This window comes from Equus asinus, chromosome 2, assembly GCF_041296235.1.
Source record: "Equus asinus isolate D_3611 breed Donkey chromosome 2, EquAss-T2T_v2, whole genome shotgun sequence".
NCBI classification, from domain to species: Eukaryota; Metazoa; Chordata; class Mammalia; order Perissodactyla; family Equidae; genus Equus; species Equus asinus.
Genome location: NC_091791.1, coordinates 94,801,081 through 94,822,046, shown reverse-complemented (window position 1 = coordinate 94,822,046; position 20,966 = coordinate 94,801,081). Strand labels below are relative to the sequence as shown.

Genomic DNA, 20,966 nt, shown 5'->3' with positions numbered 1-20,966 from the left:
GAGACCTCCAATGCAAGACGCCACTACTTTCTTACAATCTGCTTAAGTCCTCTGGCTTTCTCTTGCCTCTATCCACGTGGATCCCATGGTCCATTATTATAATACCCCCTGTCAAATACCTTCCCCTCGTTGCGCCCTTCCATCATTCTGTATGTTTGGCAAAACCTACAATAGACGTTCTAATGTGTGGAGGTGTTTGAGGCTGAGAAAGCAGCACCTGCAACATGCCCGAGTAGGGGATTCAAACCACGCAAGCCCCTGACTCCACCTGTGAACCTTCGGCCCAACCCCAACCCCTAATCCCTGTAAAAACCCGCTGGTTTCCTTTCCTTTCTCTCTCAAGCCATTTTTGGAACATGTCGAGAGGCTTATTCTGCTCTCTCTCCCCAGAGAGCTGCATTATATAAGTACTAAATCTTTATATACCATCTTGGGGTGTGTGTGGCATCATCGCTGTCAACATTCAAACTAAATTTTGCTTGGAGACCCATCTGTGTCTATAGAGCTGCCACAAAAACTTTATCCATCAAACAGGCTTGCATGGACACCCTAGGAGGGGACCCACGGTGTGGTCTCTCATGGGTCATGGTGAGGGTATAGGATTTTATTTCCGACTATGTTGGGATTTAAAAATGTTCCCTTTGATGGCTTTAAGGAAAGTTGACTGTAGGGATCAAGAGTGAAAACAGCACGAACAGTAATGAGGCGACTGCGCTTGTTTGATTAGGAGATGATGGTAGCTTGGCTTAAAACGGGAGCAGGGTAGAGCAGAGTATATTTTGAAAGTTTGAGCCAAAAGGATTAGCTAAACATTGCAATCATGGAAGATACTGAGAATGGAGCAGTTTTAAGGTTAGGGTGAGGGGAATCAAGAGTTTTATTTTTGGTAACTTGAACTTGAAATGGCTAGTAGACATCCAGATGGAGTATGCAGTTGCTTGTAGAAGCCTGGGGCTCAGACTTAGGGGCAAAATTCTGGGCATAGGCTAAAACTGCCCGAAAATTCCTGGTAAAGGAAGTGACATCTAGCTAAAGGCAATTTACATATGAAATTGCAGTCTATGGTGATAACATACATTACAGCCTTTGTGACTGAATTCTTGTGGAACCAACAATGTTGTAAAAACATGTACTCATGAAAATTTGAGGTCAAGGTTAAACGTCTCAGTGACTTTTCTTGATACAAATTCAGCTAGGTTTATCGACTTTCTCAGTTATCTTTTATAAATGTCTATATTTAAAAACCTTAAAACTGAGCTCAATTCTAAATCTAACTGTTTTAAAAGATAATTAGCGGTTATAGTGCCCATGAAAATCAAGAATTACATAAGAACTTCATGCAAAAGAAAAATTCAAAGACTTCTGTTTGTTAATGTTTCACCTTTCATTGCTTTTGACAATTAGTTGGGTAAACTTCTATCTAAATTATTAGATAGACTGTGTTTATGGTCTCTAATATGTCTCCCTGTGCGGAGATTAAAAAGTTTTCTTCTTTTTGAAGATTGGCAATATTGTATTCTTGTACTAAAAGGAAGTATCATCTGTTCCCCTCTAACAACAACTTCCTTAAAAGTAATTTGGACCAAAAGTAAAGAAAAATTAATACCGACTTCTCAGAAGAAAGTACATTAGCTAATTCTGCAGCTCGGGTGGTGCTCTTCTGCTTTTTATTTTCTCCTTGGTAGCTCAGTTTAATTTAAAAAAAAGGGGAGAGCTTTTATCTATGCTCTGCCTTCCTGATGTGGCCTGTGTACAAAATCAATATCCAACATGGGAACAAAACGTGTGGGAATTTCCTACGTGCGGGCAAGCTGTGATGAGGGCTAGTCAATGGAATGGTGGCCCTTCTCCCTGTTCTTGCTCACAGCTTCTCCATCTCAGGTTAAGAAAGGAAAGGTGACCATTCAGAATGGAATACATTGGTTTCTTTCCAACTTCACGTAAATTTGTTAGGACTGTCCACTAACATAACTTGCGCCTTACTTGTGAAGCTCACAATGCAAGGGATCCTGTTAGCACAGTTATTAAAATGTGACCAGTCTCTACTCTTCTAAACTTACCAAAGGATTTCATTCACCATCCGCAGGTAGGTAGAGATGAATCTGTATAGTGATCGAATGCTTATTTTATGGATTTCTGGAAGTGTTGATTATATTGTACTGACAAAAAAAATGAAATGTTAAATGATTTAATTCCTTGTTGGAAACTACATGCATTACCAGAAAAACCGTCTCCTAGGTCAGGCTGTACAACAAACCAGTACATTTCAATGTAAATTAACTACAGCATTGTCCTCATTACCCTCAAGAGTTCAAGCAGTTGGCAAAAGAAATGGCACTTTAAGGAATAAAGGGGCTAATATCTGTGACCAAACAGATGTAAATTGCCCTAAAGGCTTATCTTTGGCCACAAAGGAAAATCCCATTCTAACTAATCGGATTTAGCCCAGAATTAAAATTATGTTTGATCAAAACCCTGAATATGAAACTCTGTCAAACAAATAAATGAAACTAAATCAAAAACTCCCTGAAATCATAATCTTGTGTAGGTTTGGGGACTCAAATGTTCCATTAGATGTAGAAAAACCATGGTTTTTTTGTTGGCCAATTTATGACTCTGACAATATCATCTCTCAAAAGGTAGCTGACTTCTGGTCTATTTGCCTCTAGTCAATTCCACATGTAAATAATCAGAGCTGAAGATCTCATCTAGACATGATTCTTAATCCTGAAGACTCACTTATTTATTTATTTATTTGATGAGGAAGATTGGCCCTGAGCTAACATCTGTGCCCATCTTCTTCTATTTTGTATGTGGGATGTCACCACAGTGTGGCTTGATGAGGAGTCTGTAGGTCCATGCCCAGGATCTGAACCCACAAACCCCGGGCCATAGAAGCAGAGTATGTGAAGTTAACCACTATGCCACTGGGAAAATTATTGTTCTCTATGGATTGCCTAGTCCTCTTTTCTTAATTTCATGAGGAAGATATATGAAAAACGTTGGTTCAGAAGGCTAGCCTCTCTTTTTCTTTTTTTGAGGAAGATTAGGTGTGAGTTAACATCTGTGTCAATCTTCCACTATTTTGCACGTGGGACGCCTGCCACAGCATGGCTTGATGAGCAGTGTGTGAGTCCACGCCTGGGAGCCAGGCTGGTGAACCGAAGCAGAGCTCTGGAACTCAACCGCTATGCCACCAGGCCAGCCCCAAGGCTAGCCTCTTAACCTGATCTTTATTACTAGACTGCCTCGCGTTTCTGACAGAAGAACATCATTGGGAAATGTTAGAAAGAGACTGATGCTGTGAGTTTATCTCCTTCTAAGACTGTCTCTTCAGCGTTAGTGACCACGTGTACCAATGTGTACTAGGCAAGCCTGAACGTGTCTGTTGTCCCAATTAAGTATTACCAGTGTTCCCTTTCACTCACAAAAATAACCTGGTTCAGATGATAAATTGTATGGCCACCCCATTTCTAAATTGCTCCTTACAGCTGATTCAGTTTGAGACGGTCTTGGCCTGAGTTCATCACTTTCTTTTATGAGTTTTCCTAAAGTGGTTAGGAACTTCAACATACACTGGTTTTCCTACTTTTAGCTACTACTTCCCCTAGAGTTTAGATACACAGGCTCGGCATGCTTACGCTGCTGTCTTCCTGCTATGCCACGGTATACCAAGGTTTACCAGATTTCTACCTTGCAATGTCTGTGTCCAACCACCAAGCCAGTGCTAAACATTTTATGTATTATTTTGGAAGTACCAACTTCTGGTCTAAATTACTGTATTATTAAGGACAGATTTGTATAAAAAAGGGATCTTAATATATAATAAATTAAGGTTCTATTACTGGTATGACTAAGTTCCTAAAGACCGACACTTGTATTGATCTGGACAAAATGCAAAAAGGTGAAGAAATAAAAAAATCAACTACCAGAAGGCACTTGAGGATGAACAAAAGCAGGAAGTTTCTGGAGGGGAGTTGACGCTTGGAAGGAGGGAAAGTTACAGGGTGATTTCTCCAAGTTTGTAGCTTTTAGCCTGGAAGCTGTCCACCGCAAGTGCAGCATGGGGTAGTGAAGGCTTCGAGAGCCTCTCTGGAGGATAGGAGTTGGAGCAACACAGCAGCTGGAAAATGGGGAGAAAAGAGAGAGAGACACCCAAACTCTGTGTTCAGTCTGCCCAGATCCTTGGCTGACTCATGACCTTGGTTGCTGGGCACATTTCAAGCAGCCCAATGAAGGATACAGAGCTGAAAGGAGATTCGAGCTGCTGCTGCAGAGAAGTTCGCAGCTGAAGTCCACACAGATTAATTGCCTGCTAAAACGAACAAACAAAAGAAAAGAACAGTTTTTGAGGGATTTTCCAGAATACTGGATCTTTACAACATAACATTCCAAATGTCGAGGATACGACCCATAATGACAAAGAAGTAGTCTCGAGAAGGAGAGAAAAACATTCAACAGCGTCCAACTGTGAGATGACACGGTAGGATCAGCAAAAACGATTTTAGAGGAGCTGTTAAACTATGTTCAGTGATATAAAGGAGAACATACATGGAGTCAAAGAAGTGCAAACTATATAAAAAGAACCACACGTAATTTCTAGAACTGAAAAATGCAGTATCTGAATTCGAATTCACTGCACGGGCTGAACAGCAGAATTGGGGTGACAGAAGAATGACTCCATGCATATGAAGATAGATCATTAAAAATTATTCAATCTAAAGAACAGAGAACCAAAACAAATGAGCGAAAATGGCAAAAAGTGGGGTACCTTTGGTCAATATCAGAAGCTCTAACATGCATGTAAATTGGGTTCAGGAAGGAGAGGAGAAGAAGGAAAAAATGGGGCAGAAAATAATATTTGAAGAAATAATGACCAACTGAAAGCAGAAAGTGGTTCCCTCACTAACGGGAACTTTAAGAGTCCGGAACTTGACAGTGGAAGGGACAATGCTCACACTACAGACAGCATGGGTGCAGCACACCTGCCCATAGCTGCAGCAACTCCCAGAACTTCTTTTGCTTATCAGCTACCTGATATAGAACATACCATAAGAAAGCAAAGCTGTCAGAGAAAAGGAATTTATTATGGCTTGGTACTCAAAGACGATACTTTATGAAAGTGCATAAGCAAAGCTGTAGCAAGGCCTGGCCTAACCTGGAGTGATTTGACACAATCAGTAAAGAGGTGACAAGTGGCCTTCAAAAAAAGAGTGACTTTTCCTTCTTTCAGAGAGGTGAAGAAGCACTGGGTTTTCAAAGAGCTTGTAGACCCATGAATTAGAGGGGAAACCCAGTGCCCAGGACTTTTTTCCTAAAAACATTGCATTTCCTTGTCTTCATTTCTTAGTAACACCATCCCCATCACATCAATTTTAAGACATTATCAACATCACAGGAAGTCATCTTGAGATAAAGGTAAGTGGACCTTATTCTGTAAATTAAGATATACGGACGTAATTTATTTTCATTCTTTTTACTCTGTTCTTCTCTTTTTCTCTTTATAAACGTAATAAAATTATAAACATAAACATTTTCATAGGCTGAATTTTCATCTTTCTCTCTGCACCCTACCTTAATTTAAGTTCTTAAGCTCCCCATCACTTACGAAAACTTAAACTTTTAGGAAACTCAACCCAGGGCTTGGGGAGTGATTGCAATATTCTCGTACTTCCTTTGGAAGTATAATGCCACTACAATAAAACCATGGAGGACACAGGGGAAGAAATAGACCTTAATATGCTGATTTGTTTGACCAGGTCACCAAAGCTTCCAGCATCTTGCTGCTTAAAATATGGTTTGCAGACGAGCAGCAGCAGCATCACCTAGGATCTTGCTATAAATGCAAAATCCTTGGCCTCACTCCACAGCTACTGGATCAGAACATGCATTTTAACAAGTTCCTCAGGCAATTCTTTTGAACATGAAACTTTTAGAAGTACTGCCCTAGTATAGTTTTACCTTTCTCCTCCTTATAAAAGGTATAATCTTTAGACTGATTTAATTTCCCCATCCTCATCTTTCAAGCGTTAATTAGTCATCTCTTTTATGTAAGTCATTTTATCATGTGGTCCATAGCATGTTAATGGCCGACAGGATTGAGAGTCAGCACACAGATAGTGTAAGCAGTACAAGTCAGGAAATCTGAGAGGCAGGCTGTTGCCCTGTAATCTCTTAAGTGAGTTGATATCTAAAAGGGTGGAACTCTCACCAATGTCTGATAGATGTTCCGGGCACTGACTAGGCAGGCTCCGTGGATTGATGCAAATGATAAGGTCAGGTAGAGAGAGGGGAGGTGTGATTACGGAGGGGATGTGGCAGCGGGGACCCTTGGCAAGAATTTCTATTCCCAGAAAGACTTTTAATGTAAATCAAAGAGTCTTCAGTGTTTTAAAAAATTGGATGACTTGAATCAAAATGAGTCTGATAGTAAGCAATTTGATGTCCCCTTGATCTCAGCAGTGTTGGTGCTTTCCAGTAATGAAGTCTTCTCATGTTTACTAACATAAAACTCATTTTGAAGGAGAAATCACACAAACTCCAGCATACACACGTGCTCACGTGTGCAGACAAACACACACACACAGCACTGATTAAAACAGATCTCATCACCAACTTCGGATACAGAAGTACTAGTAATGCACACCTAGGTCGATAATCATAACCTAGACTTCCCAGATGGGAGGCTGGACTCGTATTTCAGAGCTTCAGACAGTCAGTGCTCTGTTTCAAAGCACTGATTCTCGTGCTCCCTTTTATTCATTAGTCCTGGACCAACACACGGTCCACTCTAATTAGTCCGTCTTTAATGGAGGCAGGAACTGGATGTCGACGCCAGGGGAGGTCACTAAAGGCCACTTCTGCTGTTAGAAACCAAGGAAATAGCAGAAAGAGCACACCAATGGCAACCAGAAAGACAGACCAGTGAGAACATGGGGAGGAGGAGTCGCGGCCAATGAATGATAATGAAGCAAAAGAGGGCAAAGTCTCTTACGAGCTCTGAAGTTAATAACCTTATTTTCCATTAATGAGGGTGGAGAGAGGCCTCAGAGGAAAGGTAAGATTCTGATATTAGTGGCAAAAGGATGCGGGCTAGACAGAGACTAAGCGAGGGCTTCCTTGTAAAGTGTAAGTTAACAGTAAATACAGTAGGAGGCAAAAATGATCCTCAAGACTTCTTAGCCTGGTATTTTAGTCTTTTTAGACCATAGGATAGTTGGAAAAGTGTTTCAATTAGGGTTGAGTGAATGTTTGTTGTATTCTGTTTAAAGTACTTTGGGTGGTATTTTGGGGTACAATTTGTTCTTCAAGAGTTTGATTAATTTGTCTTTCAAAAAGTTTCTGTCCATACCTGTTGTTATATTTGCATTTTACAAAGAAAAAAGCTGTGGTACAAATATTAGGGAGGAGGAAATGTTTGTAAAGTGAGTTATGCCTTATGGAAAATATCCCGTGCATATGTGGTGGTTCCTGATTATTTACTAAAGTTTTATAGTTATGTGCATTCTACGGCTCTCAAGAGAATATGGAATCTTTCAATTGGGAAAAATGCACAGCGTTCCCTGCAGCATCTGTGCAACAGTGTCCTGCACACGGTGGGTTCTCACTAAATGCTTTTGAAATTTACATACTTTTCAATGTTCATTTTAATTATGAAAATGTTACTTCAGTTTTTGTCACCACAAAAATTCTCCTATTGAGTACTAAATTTTGAATCCCCAAATTTAGAGATTATACAGGATTTCTTATAAAGTATATTAATAGATTGATATTATTATTTGACCTTGTTAATTTTGAGTTTTTCTATATAGATTGATTGATTTGGATAGGAGATGGCAAACAAAATACTATAAAAAAAACAACCTAATATTTTCTCATGGATTGCCATGACCAATATCTACTTTAGTGAGAAAAAGCTTCTTTGACTGTCTCGGAATTTAAATAGCTGGGTGATGAGGATTTTAACAACACCTACGATTATTTCTTCCTACCTTGAAACAGATATACAAACTAAGCTTAGAAATGTGTTGCTGAGCCTTTTAATAAATACCACAATAATTCTGCATATATTTAGAAGAGTTATGTTTAAAAAGATTTACCTAGCACATAGCAGCAGCTCAGCAAAAGTTAATCAGATGAATAGATCTATGAATAATTCCTTCAATTACCTTAGAAATTGGATCAAGTATATAAGTCTCCCCTCTGCACACAAAAAGTTAAAACACTGAATAAATGCCCAGGAAGGAGTTAAGTGCTAGAATCCTAGAACACGATCCTTGCCTCTGTTGGGGTCTCAGTCTAATATGCAAATAAGACCAAAAAATCAAGAATTAGGGAAACTGCATGATGTGGGATGTGGTAGATTAATTGCATTGATGATCCTAATTGATGCTGTCTCTGTCCACGATTTTTGTCTTCTGACTAATCCCTTTCCATTCTGACTCTGGGCTGGCCTCGTGACTTTCTCCATCTAGTAGGATGTGGTGGAAGTGACAGATGCTGGTTCAAAGGCTGTGTCTCAAGAAATTTGCATCCTTCTGTGGGTTCTCCTTTTCTTGCTCTTTCTAGTCCTCTGTCCTCACCATGTGACTATGTCTAGACACCTGGAGGGTGAGACGCATGGAGAAAAGCCAAGGTGGCCCAACGACCAGTCAGTCAACTTCCAGAAGCAGATGCAGTCCTGCCCAGACAAGCTGAGGTTGACCAGAGACACATGAAACCAGGGGAACCACTCAGCCCAGTCCAGTCAAAATTTCCAAGCAACAGAACTGTAAGATAAAAACAATGATTATTGTTTAAGCTTCTGCATGTTGTGGTGGGTTCTTATGTAGCAGTAGCTAACTGACACATGACGTTAAGAGCTGGGAGCCTTGGATATGTCTGTTGATGTCTCTAAAACTTATTTCCTTTTATAGAAATACACTGTCCTTATCAAGCTGTTGTGAGACTTAAATTTGTGCTTGCTGCATTGCTCTAGATGCACTTAATAAGTAGCAATTACTAGTCCTATTACTCTTACCTCCTCTACAACTGCGATTGCTACTGCTATATTCCTACTACCATTACTACTTCTACTACCATTACCATGAACCAGGAGTTGTAACAGTAATTCTTTAATATGCTCTGGGAACATGGAGAAGGTGACAACTCAACTGTCGCTTCAGGTGCTGGGGAAGGCTAAACAGAGGTGGGTATGTTTGAGCCGAGTCTTAGAAGTTCTTGCAGGTGTGAAGAAGTGTTGAAAAATACTAGCAAAAGGATGGCCTATATTGGTAAGGGAGACGAAAGTAACTGGATTTGTATAACATTGCACTTAACAAAGCATTTTCAGAAACAGTGGTTTATTTCATCTTCCTTTCACAGCAGAAAATTTTATTTATTTAATTTTTGGTGAGGAAGATTGGCTCTGAGCTAACATCTGTTGCCAATCTTCCTCTTTTAGCTTGAGGAAGATTGTCCCTGAGCTAACATCTGTGCCAGCCTTCCGCTATTTTGTATGTGGGACTCCACCAGAGCATGGCTTGATGAGCAGTGTGCAGGTCTACACCCAGGATCTGAATCCACGAACCCTGGGCCACAGAAGCAGAGTGCGCGAACTTGACCACTAAGCCACCAGGCCAGCCCCAGAAAATTTTATCTTTATTATATAATTTGTAAATGAAGATTCTAAGTTTACATGTGTTATTTAAGGCCATTCACTTTGAAAATCATGGAGCTGGACTTATATTCAGGCCTTTTGACTCCAACAAAAGTCTATTTCCCATATACCACAATGCTTCTTCTCACACCATAGTATTTCCTTAAATCAGTTAGAAGGACTGAAAATTTATAAAGGAAATATGTAAATGAAATTGTTAGCATGCTTATAAAAATATATGCTTTAATTCGGAATACAACAAATCCCTCTTTAGATTTTTTCCAACTATTTGATAGTTAACTAGAGAAAATGTCACCATAATTAGGTTAAGGTTGAGAATTTATGTATTCCACACTTATTTTGTATAGTTTGTGTGTGTGTGTGTGAGAGAGAGAGACTGCATCCCATAATAACAGCAGTCTTTTGTCATATCACATTAAAAAATTTCCAATTCTGAGAAACAAATTGCTTAAAATAATGTGAGTTTAGAATGATTAGAGTTTCCTTATTTTCTTTAATTGGGAATATGGAAGAATTTGAATGACGTTCTTAAGGCCCAGGGAAAGACTTAATTTCATTTGCTGACATCCAGGAAGACCTTTCTGATAAGCAGTAAGCCTGTCTGTTAATAACTTGGGATGCCACCTGTGATTGAAGGCTAAATAAGAGTATATTTGCAGCCCAGTAACATCTTTTTTAAGGTTTCAGCTACACGGAATCATGAAATCCAGTTTCTGATGTCAGCACTTTCATTGTAAATCACATTTAATGTGGTCTCCTAGTTTAAAAAAGTGTCATTTTATAAGTCATTACTTGGTCGTCCGCCTTCAGGCCAAGGGTGGCCCTGATAGAGTAATAAATTTTGATGGAACTTTGGCTTATTAACAGTCTCCAAATTATGTTGATAATTTGTCCCGGGTTTACGGAGATTACTGTGTCATTATGTTTAAATCGGTCTCCGGCAGAACTCACTGAGAGTTGGGCCCCAGAGCTGTGGCTGACAGTGCCACATGCCACGTAGCTGGATTGACAAAGCACCATGTTCTCTTGGCTTTGTAGAAAACACCAAGTATTGTAGACTGAATTCCATACTGAATTCCATATCTGGTTTCTGCAGCTCAGATCGTGTTTCTGAGCTCTAGCCCCATGTATCCAATGGTCTGCCCTTCAAAAGGCCCATATTCAGCACAATTTTGGCATGAGCGGACTGATTCCCTTCCTTCTGACAACAGAAAGACAGACCATTCAGCAGAAAAATAAGCAAAGAATTTGATTGGCCATTTCACAAGATAAGTCATTCAAATGGCCTTTGATCATGTGAAAAAAGGTGTTCATCATTACTTGTTAATCAGGGAAATACAAATTAAAACCATAATGAGATGTTACTACACACCTATCAACCTGGTTAAAACTAAGAATGGTCATACTGAGCGCTGGTAAGGATATGGAGCTATGGGACCTCTCATACGCGTCTGACCGGAGTGTAAATTTTTACAACCACTTCAGAAAAATGTTCACTATTTACTGCTTTAGGTTAAGATACACACACTCCATAAATCAAGAATTCCATTTCCAATAGAAATGTGTGTATGTGCACAACAAGATATGTGCACAAGACTGTTCATAGCAGCATTACTCTAAAACAGATCTCCCTCAACTTATGATGGGGTAACATCCCAATAAACACATCGTAAGTGAAAATATCGTAAATCAAAAATTCATATAGGGGCCCGCCCAGTGGCACAGCGGTTAAGTTCACACATTCCGCTTCTTGGCAGCCAGGGGTTCGCCAGTTCGGATCCTGGGTGTGGACATGGCACCGCTTGGCAAAAGCCATGCTGTGGTAGGCATCCCATGCATAAAGTAGAGGAAGATGGGCATGGATGTTAGCTCAGGGCCAATCTTCCTCAAAAAAAAAAAAAGAAAGAAAATTCATTTAATGCACCAAACCTACTGAACATCACAGCTCAACTCACCTTACACGTGCTCAGAACAGTGCCATTAGCTTGAAAAATCATCTAACACAAAGCCTATTTTGTAAAAAAGTGGTGAATTTCTTGTGTAACTTATTGAGTACTGAAAGTGAAAAACTGAATGGTTGTAAGCCTACAAGATGGTTGTAAGTGTGTCAGTTGTTCACTGTCATGATCACAGGCTGACTGGGAGCTGTGTTTGCTGCTGCTGCCCACCGTCACGAGAGAGGATATTACTGCATATGAAGAGCCCGGGAAAAGATCAAAACTCAGAATTTGAAGTAGTTTCTATTGAATGCATTTTGCTTTTGCACCATCGTAAAGTAGAAAAATTGTAAGTCGAGCCATCACAAGCCGGGGACTGTCTGCTGTTCCAAACTGAAAATTACTCAAGTCTCCATCACGAGTGTACGATGTGTTATGTTCGTACAATGGAATCCCGTGCAGTGATGTAAAGAGCAAACTACTGTTATGCACGATGGCAGGCGTGAATCTCACAGGCACAATGTCGTGAGAAAGAAGCCAGGCACGAAAGAATTTACTGGTGTATTATCAGCTCCAAAATGGGAAAAAAATAAACCATTGGGATAGAAATCAGGACTCAATTACGCTTACAAAGAAGATGGAGGTGGTGATTGGGAGGGAGCACTGGGAAGACACCTGTGTATTAGCAATACTCTACTTTTTGGACTTTGGTGGTGCTCACACAGCATTTGCTTGTGATCGTGCATCAAATAGTTGCATACCTACCATATCGGACTCCCAGAATGGATCATATTTCTTAACAACTTTCTCTTCCATAGGAAATATTATTTTTCGTAATGATCCCATAATAATCAACAATAATCCATATTTTCTAGATTCATCTTTAGTTTCAAAACGACTAAAACAGAAGAATAAAATTCAAGTAATATTACAGTTTACAGTTGGCTCTCTGTTACATTGTTTTACACCAAAACACAAATGAAATCACCAAGTGTTCACAGAGATAGACGTAATTAAGTAACTAAAACTCTGTGTCTTCATTTTGATCGTCACTGTGCTATCATTATTTATTTTGAATCTACTGCTTAAACACAGGGACACACAGTGTCACACGTTGGAGACGCTAACTGCACGAAAGCAAGTTTGTGAGGTTGGAAACCATCATCATGTCAGTTTGCTTGGGCGGCCATAGCAAAATACCACACGCTGGGGTGGCTTCAACCAGAGAATTTATTTCCTCACAGTTCTGGAAGCTGGAAGTCCGCGATCGAGCTGGCTGCAGGCTTGCTTTCCTCTGAAGTCTCTCTCCTGGCGTGCAGGTGGCCGCCTTCTCTGTGTCTCTCACGGTTGCTCCTCTGCGCTCACATTCCTGTGCGTCCTGATCTCCTCTTCTTCTAAGGTCATGGGTGAGATTGGATTAAGGCCCAGCCCAAGAGCCTCACTTTAATTTAATTACCTGGTTAAAAGTCTTGTCTCCAAATAGGGCTGCATTCCGACGTACTGGGGGTTGGGGCTTCAGCATAGGAATGAAAGGGAGAGAGATGCAATTCAGCCGCTAACAGTGATGAACTTAACTCTCAGAATGAATGCGTGTTGCTTGCCCCTCATGTGTTGGGGTCTAACTGTAAGTCAGAAAGGTCTTTGGATTCACATCTATGTTGAGAACTGAGTTCATTAAAGAATGTGTAATAACAATGTGCTCATTTAGTAAATTTTAATTTTATACACACATACATATTATATATAATTAAAACTCAACAGGAACCACACAACTCTTTAGAATTTAGATCAACACAAGATGTTTTTCAGCGAAGAGTATTTTATCACTGACACTGTTCAGAAATGCTGACCCATTGTGAAAGCTAAATGCAGACCAGTGTTATTCAGTTTTTTATTGATAAAATTTCTACAGACAACACACCCTGTTATTGCCTGAAGTCAAGGCAGAGAGCTCCCGCAGGAGTGTCCTTGGGACATCTCTGTCATGGAATTTTATATATACGCTCTATACACTTTTCTATATTTATGTTACATTTTAGGATTTAAAAAATAGTCATTTTGAAGACAGATCAGGGTTCAAATCCTCCATATCTATTAACAGTGCATCTTGGACGAGCTGCTCATCTTCTCTGTGCTTCAGTTTTTCATTCGTAAAATGAGTATTATACTATTTACCTCATAGGATTTAATTAAAATCACGTGTAAAATATCTAGCCCAGTTTCAGGCACATGATAAATACCTGTCCTTGTGTGACTCACACAGAAAGTTCTAGTTACTGTCATTTTACTTATTGGCCTCATTTATGGAATTTTAAGCTCCCTGTGACTTGCGGAATAGGTAATCAAGTAAGGAAAACATAGTCATCTGTTTTATTGTGTTAGTGAAGAAATGTGTAGGACGCTGTGGGAGCACCAATCAGGGAGCAACTAGTCTGCTGGAGCTCAGGAAAGGCTCCCTCAAAGAGATTAATTTGAGCTTGACTTTGAATCTTGTGATCAAGCAATGAAAAAGCAGAACCTGTCAGCAATTTCTTTATTGGAGAAGCGGTGCTGTTTTTCCTTTTGTTTTTAATATCTAGATTAATTGCAAAGAAATGACTGTTAGGAATTTATTGGGATTTTCCTCGTAGCACAGTCAATGATAAAACGTAAAATATTCAAGTACTTTTCAGAAGACTTTTTTTATATATATATATACACTTTCATTGGAATTTTGGGTTTTTTCATCCTGAAATTTTGAAGTTATTTAATCAAATCCATATCTTTATTTACTTTTTCTTCCTTCCGTCAAAAGCCGAGGAGAATATTCTGTTTCATACAATGATAGTGATTTTGCCAATTTCTCTTTCTATATCTCATAGATACTGCTTCATCTTTTTAAAAGACAGCAGAGATTGCACTTCTGTGACCATAGTAGAATTTAAAGCAAAAAACATTAAAAACAGACAAAGAATGTTTTATATTGACATTTCATAATTAACGTCTTTTTTGTAGTTTGTGACTTTTTATCACTAATTACAAAACAGATTTGTACTTATATTTTCCCATTAAGGTCAAGAAATTAGAAATACCTTCTCCTTGGTCTCTGTCACACTATCCTGCTTATGACCTTCACAGCAATTATTATTTTGGTTTGTTTCATTTAACTAATCCTTTCTTTTTATTTTTCTCCACTAGGGCTCTGTAAAGGCCAGATCCACACTGTCTTGTAAGCTGCTGCATCCTCCAGACATAGCACAGTTCCTGCCATTTGCCTATATAATAAGTTTTTCTGAATCAATGAAAGAATGAATGAATAGAATGGTTACTGTTGATTCCCTACGATCAAGTCACAAATGTCAATCTACTTTCTTACTTCCCAGCACCCCATACACATATACTTCTTTTGAGTGTTTGGGACTTTAAAACTTCCTTAGGCTCTAAAATTGAGAATGCTTTCCCCAAAGACGGCCTCCTTAATGCTCCCCCCACCCCATTCCTGCTTACATGGAGACCACCAGGCCCACAGTCCCAGGAGACCCTTACTGAGGGCTGTGACTCCCACAGTCATTGATGCATTGATGTGTCAACCCAGGAAATGAGATATTCAACTCATTTGGCCAAGGACTGATCTAGAAAGCGAGCCCCTTGGCCTCTGCAAACACTGTCAGTTGGTTTCCCTTTGGGGTCCTCATACGCTTGGAACCTGGCCCAGGGACCCAAGGATGATGGGGAAGAAGGAAGCACTAAGGACCCCAAGGAACATGCCAGGCTGTGGGCGTGATGTTCAATGCTGTTCTCCAGCCATGTCCTTCCTGAGGACAGGACCACATCTTCTCGTTTGACCTCGCGCCTCCTGGGACTAGAACCATGACCTTGTCATGTCTTTTCTTTTCTTTTGATGAATGAATGAATCACTTCTGGGGAGCAGGACCAGAAAAAGCCTTAACAAGAGCTGGTGGGGTTGGGGCAAGGCCTCTTTGAGAATTCTGATTAAGTTTTCCCCAAGAGGAGAAGTAATGTCTAGTCATCTGCTCAGAAATGCATTTCTTTATCAAACTTTCACTGAGCTCAAATGATGTCCATGATTCTACCCTTTTTGCTGGGAAACAAAGATAATGCCTCGATATCCTCTGTGGAAGGAGACTGATGTAGACACAGGGTCTGTACCAGTTTCTTACTGAGAGCAGAACGCGTGAGCAGGTCAAGCGAGGCGAGCAGGAGAATATGAAGTTTGAGCTGCAGCTCCAGTGAAGTTGACATTTTGCTGGATTGTCCCAGAGGAGAAGAAGATTTTAAGGAGCAACTAATTTTCTGAGTGTCAAGGCTTTCTGGAGAAGGGGTGTAGTTTGGGGTGGCTTGCTGAGGAATGAGGGCGCAGAGAGAGTTGGAACAGCGAAAGGTGGGGATGCTGCTCGAAGGGCAGATAAAGACAAGAGAGCTGTCCCAGGGCAGCACAGTAAGTGCTGGGGAGGAAAACAGAACTTACAGTGTTTGTGAAAAGGGAGTAAGCGGCCTGAACCCTGAGGACTCAAAGATCTCAAAGAGGTGAGCGTTTTCAAGCTGAGTCTTGAAGGATTCATCTTAGTCTAAGCAAAGAGCTAAGACTTTCTATAGTGTTCACTCTGCGATGGACACTGTTCTGAGCTTTTTGCATAATCTTCCCAAGGAATCTACGAAGCAGCACTGTTATTTTTCCTCCTTTAGAGTTGAGGATACTAAGGCACAGATAGGTCAATAGCTTGTCAAAGTTCACACAGCGAATAAATGACGAGTCAGGACTCAAATCCAGTCTATCTGGAATCAGATAGCAAACTGTTCATAAGCAGAAAAGGTGGGGTCGGGGTCGTGTCACAGGTGGGAGGGCCTTGATCCAGAGCCAGATGTGATGGGTGCCCACCTCCCAGTGCAGGGCTGGGTGGGTCTAAAAACCCACAGAACTTCTAGGCAGAATGCTATGTGTATGTGTTTTTTGTCTTTGTGAAATGAAAGTCTGTGATGTTGTCAGATTCTCAAAGGTTCCATCACCAAAAGAGAACAAAGGAAAAATGGCACAAGCAGAAATGCAGGGCAGCCCGGCGGGGACGTGGGTATGGAGCTGGGAACCATGCAGAAGGATGACCCCCTGTGCTGCCAGATGCGAGAGTTCACAGCCTCCAAAGATGCTGGGGAGGACGGACCGTCCTGAGAGCTGTCAGCTGGGTGCTGGCCTGGCCCTCACAGCTCAGCCTGGTGTCTCCTGATCAACACACACACACCCGGCACCAGCCTGGGGTCCCTCTGACTGTGATGGAGTGAGACAAAACGAGGGCTCCTCTGCAGTTGCTCGGAGCACAGACAAGAAAGGTCACAATGCAACATTAAAAATGACCAATGTGGCCTGCTCTGGGCAGGCCTGAGTGTCCACTGCTGCTCCACCACAAATGGCTTCTTTTGTTGTCGGTGTTGTGGAGTCGATTCTGACTTCTAGCAGCCCTGTGGACAGCAGAGTGGAAATCTGCCCGGTCTTGTTGCACCATCCTCTCCCCTTCTGGTGCTGGATCAGACAGGGCTCTGCTGCTATTCACAGGGTTTACACAGCCAACTTTTTCAGAAGTGGGTGGCCAGGTCCTTCTTCCCAGTCAGTCTAGGCTGGAAGCTCCACTGAAACCTGTCCCCATGGGTGATGCTCCTGGTATTGAAATCCCAGTGGCACAGCTTTCAGCATCACAGCGACACGCAGCCGCCACAGTGTGCCAACTGACAGATGGATGGTGTGTGTCCCTGACCAGGAAATGGGCCCAGGACTGGTGAAGAGAGCGCCAAATCTTAACCATAAACCACCAGCGCTGGCGAACACAGCTTTAGCTCTGCTCTATTCCTGCCAGTCCTGGATACAAGTTATTAGGATACTGAGTCATTAAGTAACCCCTATTTCCTGACAGCACCCAACTCAGCCCAGACTCCAGATTTCTTGAACAACCCCCCACAACACCAAGCACAGACCCAATCCCATTAAAATTCCCTTCTGACAACCTGCGCCAGAGAGGCCCCGGGACTCCCCATGGTGGGAGCCTTCACTGCACAAAGTATCAAAAATAACAACTTTGTTTGACTGCACGCGTGCTCCTGCAGGTCTTTGGCTGGTGGCCACTGATGCTCCCATTCACTGTCTTTGTCCTACTTCATGGTGCCACTATAGAAAGCAGAAATAGGACCAGGAGCCTGATTTTATATCTATAAATACCCCAAAACTGGCCAGAATAAGTGGTTTGTCCAAATTCAGGTCGATCCTAAATGATGAGTCAAAATCAAGCATTTTGACTCTAGATCTCAAACTATACCTCCAAGATGGGCCTGCCCGCACAGCTCCAGTCCAGGGTGAGATTACCGCACAGCTGTCCTGGAGGGAAGGGAAGGCCTTCTACGACTGGCTGTCATGGTGTGCTGTGTGCCATGCAGTCTTCATGTTGGACAGAAACGCAGGCATCCGTCCAGCCACTTGGGGTGTGGTGGGTGTCTGGTGGGGTGGCAGGGTGGAGGCAATGCTGGGCGGGGCCAAGGTCCTAGAACAAGGGGACCCACGGCCATATCTGTGGGGTGTAGGTGCCAGTAAATCATAACCATTCACAGAATTCTGTGGTGTTTTTAACTGCCTGTGAAAAGCTTAGCGCTGTGATGATGAGGATTTACATGACCTCCACTCAATGTATTAATTATTTACCCACTGGAAGTGTACGTGAGATGACAAACGCCACTTCCCATGCATGTTCCAGGTGAAGGTGGTCTCAGATAGGGGGAAGGCAGAAGCTTAGGGGGTGCGGATGGGGATGCAGAGCTGGGAGGTTGGTCTGAAGGATCCAGTATTTCGGGAGCTGGTGGCAGATGCAGTGGTGAGGGGATGTCAGGAGATTTCGGAGAGGAGCCTGGGCAGCTGGTGAGGCTGGAAGGTTGGGGGCTAAAGTTATAGAAGAAATTTTCACCTTGAAAAATCCCTCATGGCAGGTATGACGCAGGGACAGTGTGGGAAGCTGTGAGACAGATATCGGGCTGGGAGGTCTCCATCCTTGTAACCGCAGCATCTTCAGAAATGTTGTGCTGTGTGCCTCAGGCTCCAGGGAGGTTCAGAGGAAATAAGAAAAAAGGAGTTGTGCTCTGGGTTCTGTTCCTGTCAGCCCCAGAGGCAGAGAAATGTGAGTAGGTGAATAATACTGTGGGGAAGAGAAACCATCTAGCGGGAACAGGGCAGTTTACAGCCCCAGAAACCTGCATCAGAGGGGACATTGGACGGCCCTACAATATGGGAGGTTGCCTCAGATCTGTGTGATGTGAATCTCACAGGACGGGGTGAAACTCAGAAGCCATACAGAAAACAGCTTGTCAAATCTGGTTCAATAACATGAAATTCTTGTGCATTGGGGGAAAACTACAAACAACATTAAAGATAAAAGACATAGCAGGAGACATTTGCAGTGCCAAATTGAGTGAACTCTAGATCAACAAAAAGGCAGCAAAAACACCCCACTAGGGAATGGAGAAGATATAAGGGCAGGAATGTCTCACAAATAAAAATTTAAAATATATGATGTTGTGTATTGGCAGATGTAGAGGCAAAAAAGAAAAATAAATTCTTAAAACCCAGGGCTGGTGAAGGTGTTGGGAAACGGGCGTTTCCAAACGCAGCTCGTGTGGTTTGGAACAGACTTTCTGGAGGGGACTTTGATTCTTTTTTTCTTGAGATTTAAGTGTCATGTCTGCCTGGTCTGACCCTTGGGTCAGAGGTGCCATCACGCCAGGGTGGGAGGGCTCTGTCCTGGCCTGAGGTGGGCAGGGGGGCAAGGCTGGTGTGAGCTGGACGGGTCAACTTGGGAGGGGCTCTCTGGAAGCCCCGTCTGGTCTTGGCCCCCTGAGAGCAGGGCTCCCTCCTGTGGCTGAGGTTGAGGGGCTCCCTCTGGGGTGTTTGCGGAGCCCCCACAGGATGACCCTGGGACACACGGGCTGGGAGGAGCCCTGTCCTTCACACGCCAAGGCTGCAACAGCTGAGGCGATCGTGGAACCTAAGAGGACTGTTCGCATCCCCAAGTTACAGAGGGGAAACTGAGGATCAGGCAGGTAGGGTCACTTCTGAAGACCCCACTCAGTAAAGGCCAACCCTGTCCCAGGCAGGAGAGAACCATGGGTGTGACTGGTATGATTCCCCTCCATTTCACAGGGGGAGTGGCTGGATCACACCCCCAAGCACCTGACCTGGGCTGCTGTTCTGGAGGGGCTGCTCCGCAAGGTATGAGGATCCTGGGGCCCAGCATCTCCTTTAGTTCTGAGCTGTGTGTGTTCTCCAGCAGGAGAAGCAGCCCTGGGCTCCAGGCTCTGCCCAGGCTTCCAGGAGGCCCCTCTGGGCAGAGTAGGGGCCCCCAGCTCCTCCCCGAGGTCTCTGCCCCTACCCCTCACCTCCAGGGCTCCTGACCACAGTCCCTGTGCCCACTCCCCTCCTCTTGACAGAGGCTGGATGGGGTGGGGTGGAGGCCTCTTGATATTCGTAGGTGACCTAAGGCTGGGTGGGCTGTTCTGTTCTCCTCCTTGGGCTGAGGACCCCCTAAGACAGCCTTGGGGGCAGACTCCAGCCAGGCTGATCCTGCTGCTTGCCTCTACTCCCTCCAGGGCTGCTCGTAACAAGGCAGTGTGAGGTCAGAGGACTGCCAAAACAGAAGATTTAAGTGAGATGCAAAGTTTCATAACGTAATACCCCAAAATGCCCAAGCCTTAATATAAAATCATTCATCATACCAAGAACCAGAAAAATCCCATTCTGAATGAGAAAAGATAATAAACAGATGCCAACAGAGAGATGACACAGATATTAAAATATCTGACAAGAATCTTAAAGCAGCCATCATAAAAATACTTAAATAAGCAATTATAAATACACTTGAAACAAATTAAAGCCTATTAACTCTCAGGAAAGAAACAGAAAATCTCAGCAAATTAAAGTAAGATATAAGGAAGAATCAAATGGAAATTTTAGAACTAAAAAAAGTTTTTAAAAACCCAAAACAAGGGATGAACTCAACAGCAGAATGGAATGGACAGAAGAAAGAATCGGTGAACTTGAAAGCAGAGCAATAGAAATTATCCAATCTGAACAACAAAGAGAAAATAGACTGAAAAATTTAATAGAGCCTCAGAGACCAGTGGAACCATCACAAAAGATCTAATATTCATATTATTGAATCTCAGAAGCAGAAGAGAAAAACAATGAAGATGAAAATGTATTAAAATATATAATGCCTGGAATATGTCCTTATTTGGCAAAAGATATATAAACCTACAGATTCAACAAGCTGAAAATACCTCAAATGAGATAAGCCCCAGAAAAATCCATGCCAAGACACATTATACTAAAACTTCTGGAAACT

At 42.2% G+C, this 20,966-nt stretch overlaps 1 long non-coding RNA gene across 1 annotated transcript; it reads left to right on the top strand.

Annotated features, from left to right (window-relative positions):
* Positions 1 to 1,710: 1,710 nt before the first annotated feature.
* On the top strand, positions 1,711 to 19,148 carry LOC123283404 (uncharacterized). The gene is made up of 3 exons (XR_006524050.2): positions 1,711 to 7,057; positions 8,569 to 8,770; positions 14,773 to 19,148. It is a non-coding gene; the product is annotated as an uncharacterized lncRNA (long non-coding RNA).
* Positions 19,149 to 20,966: the final 1,818 nt, after the last annotated feature.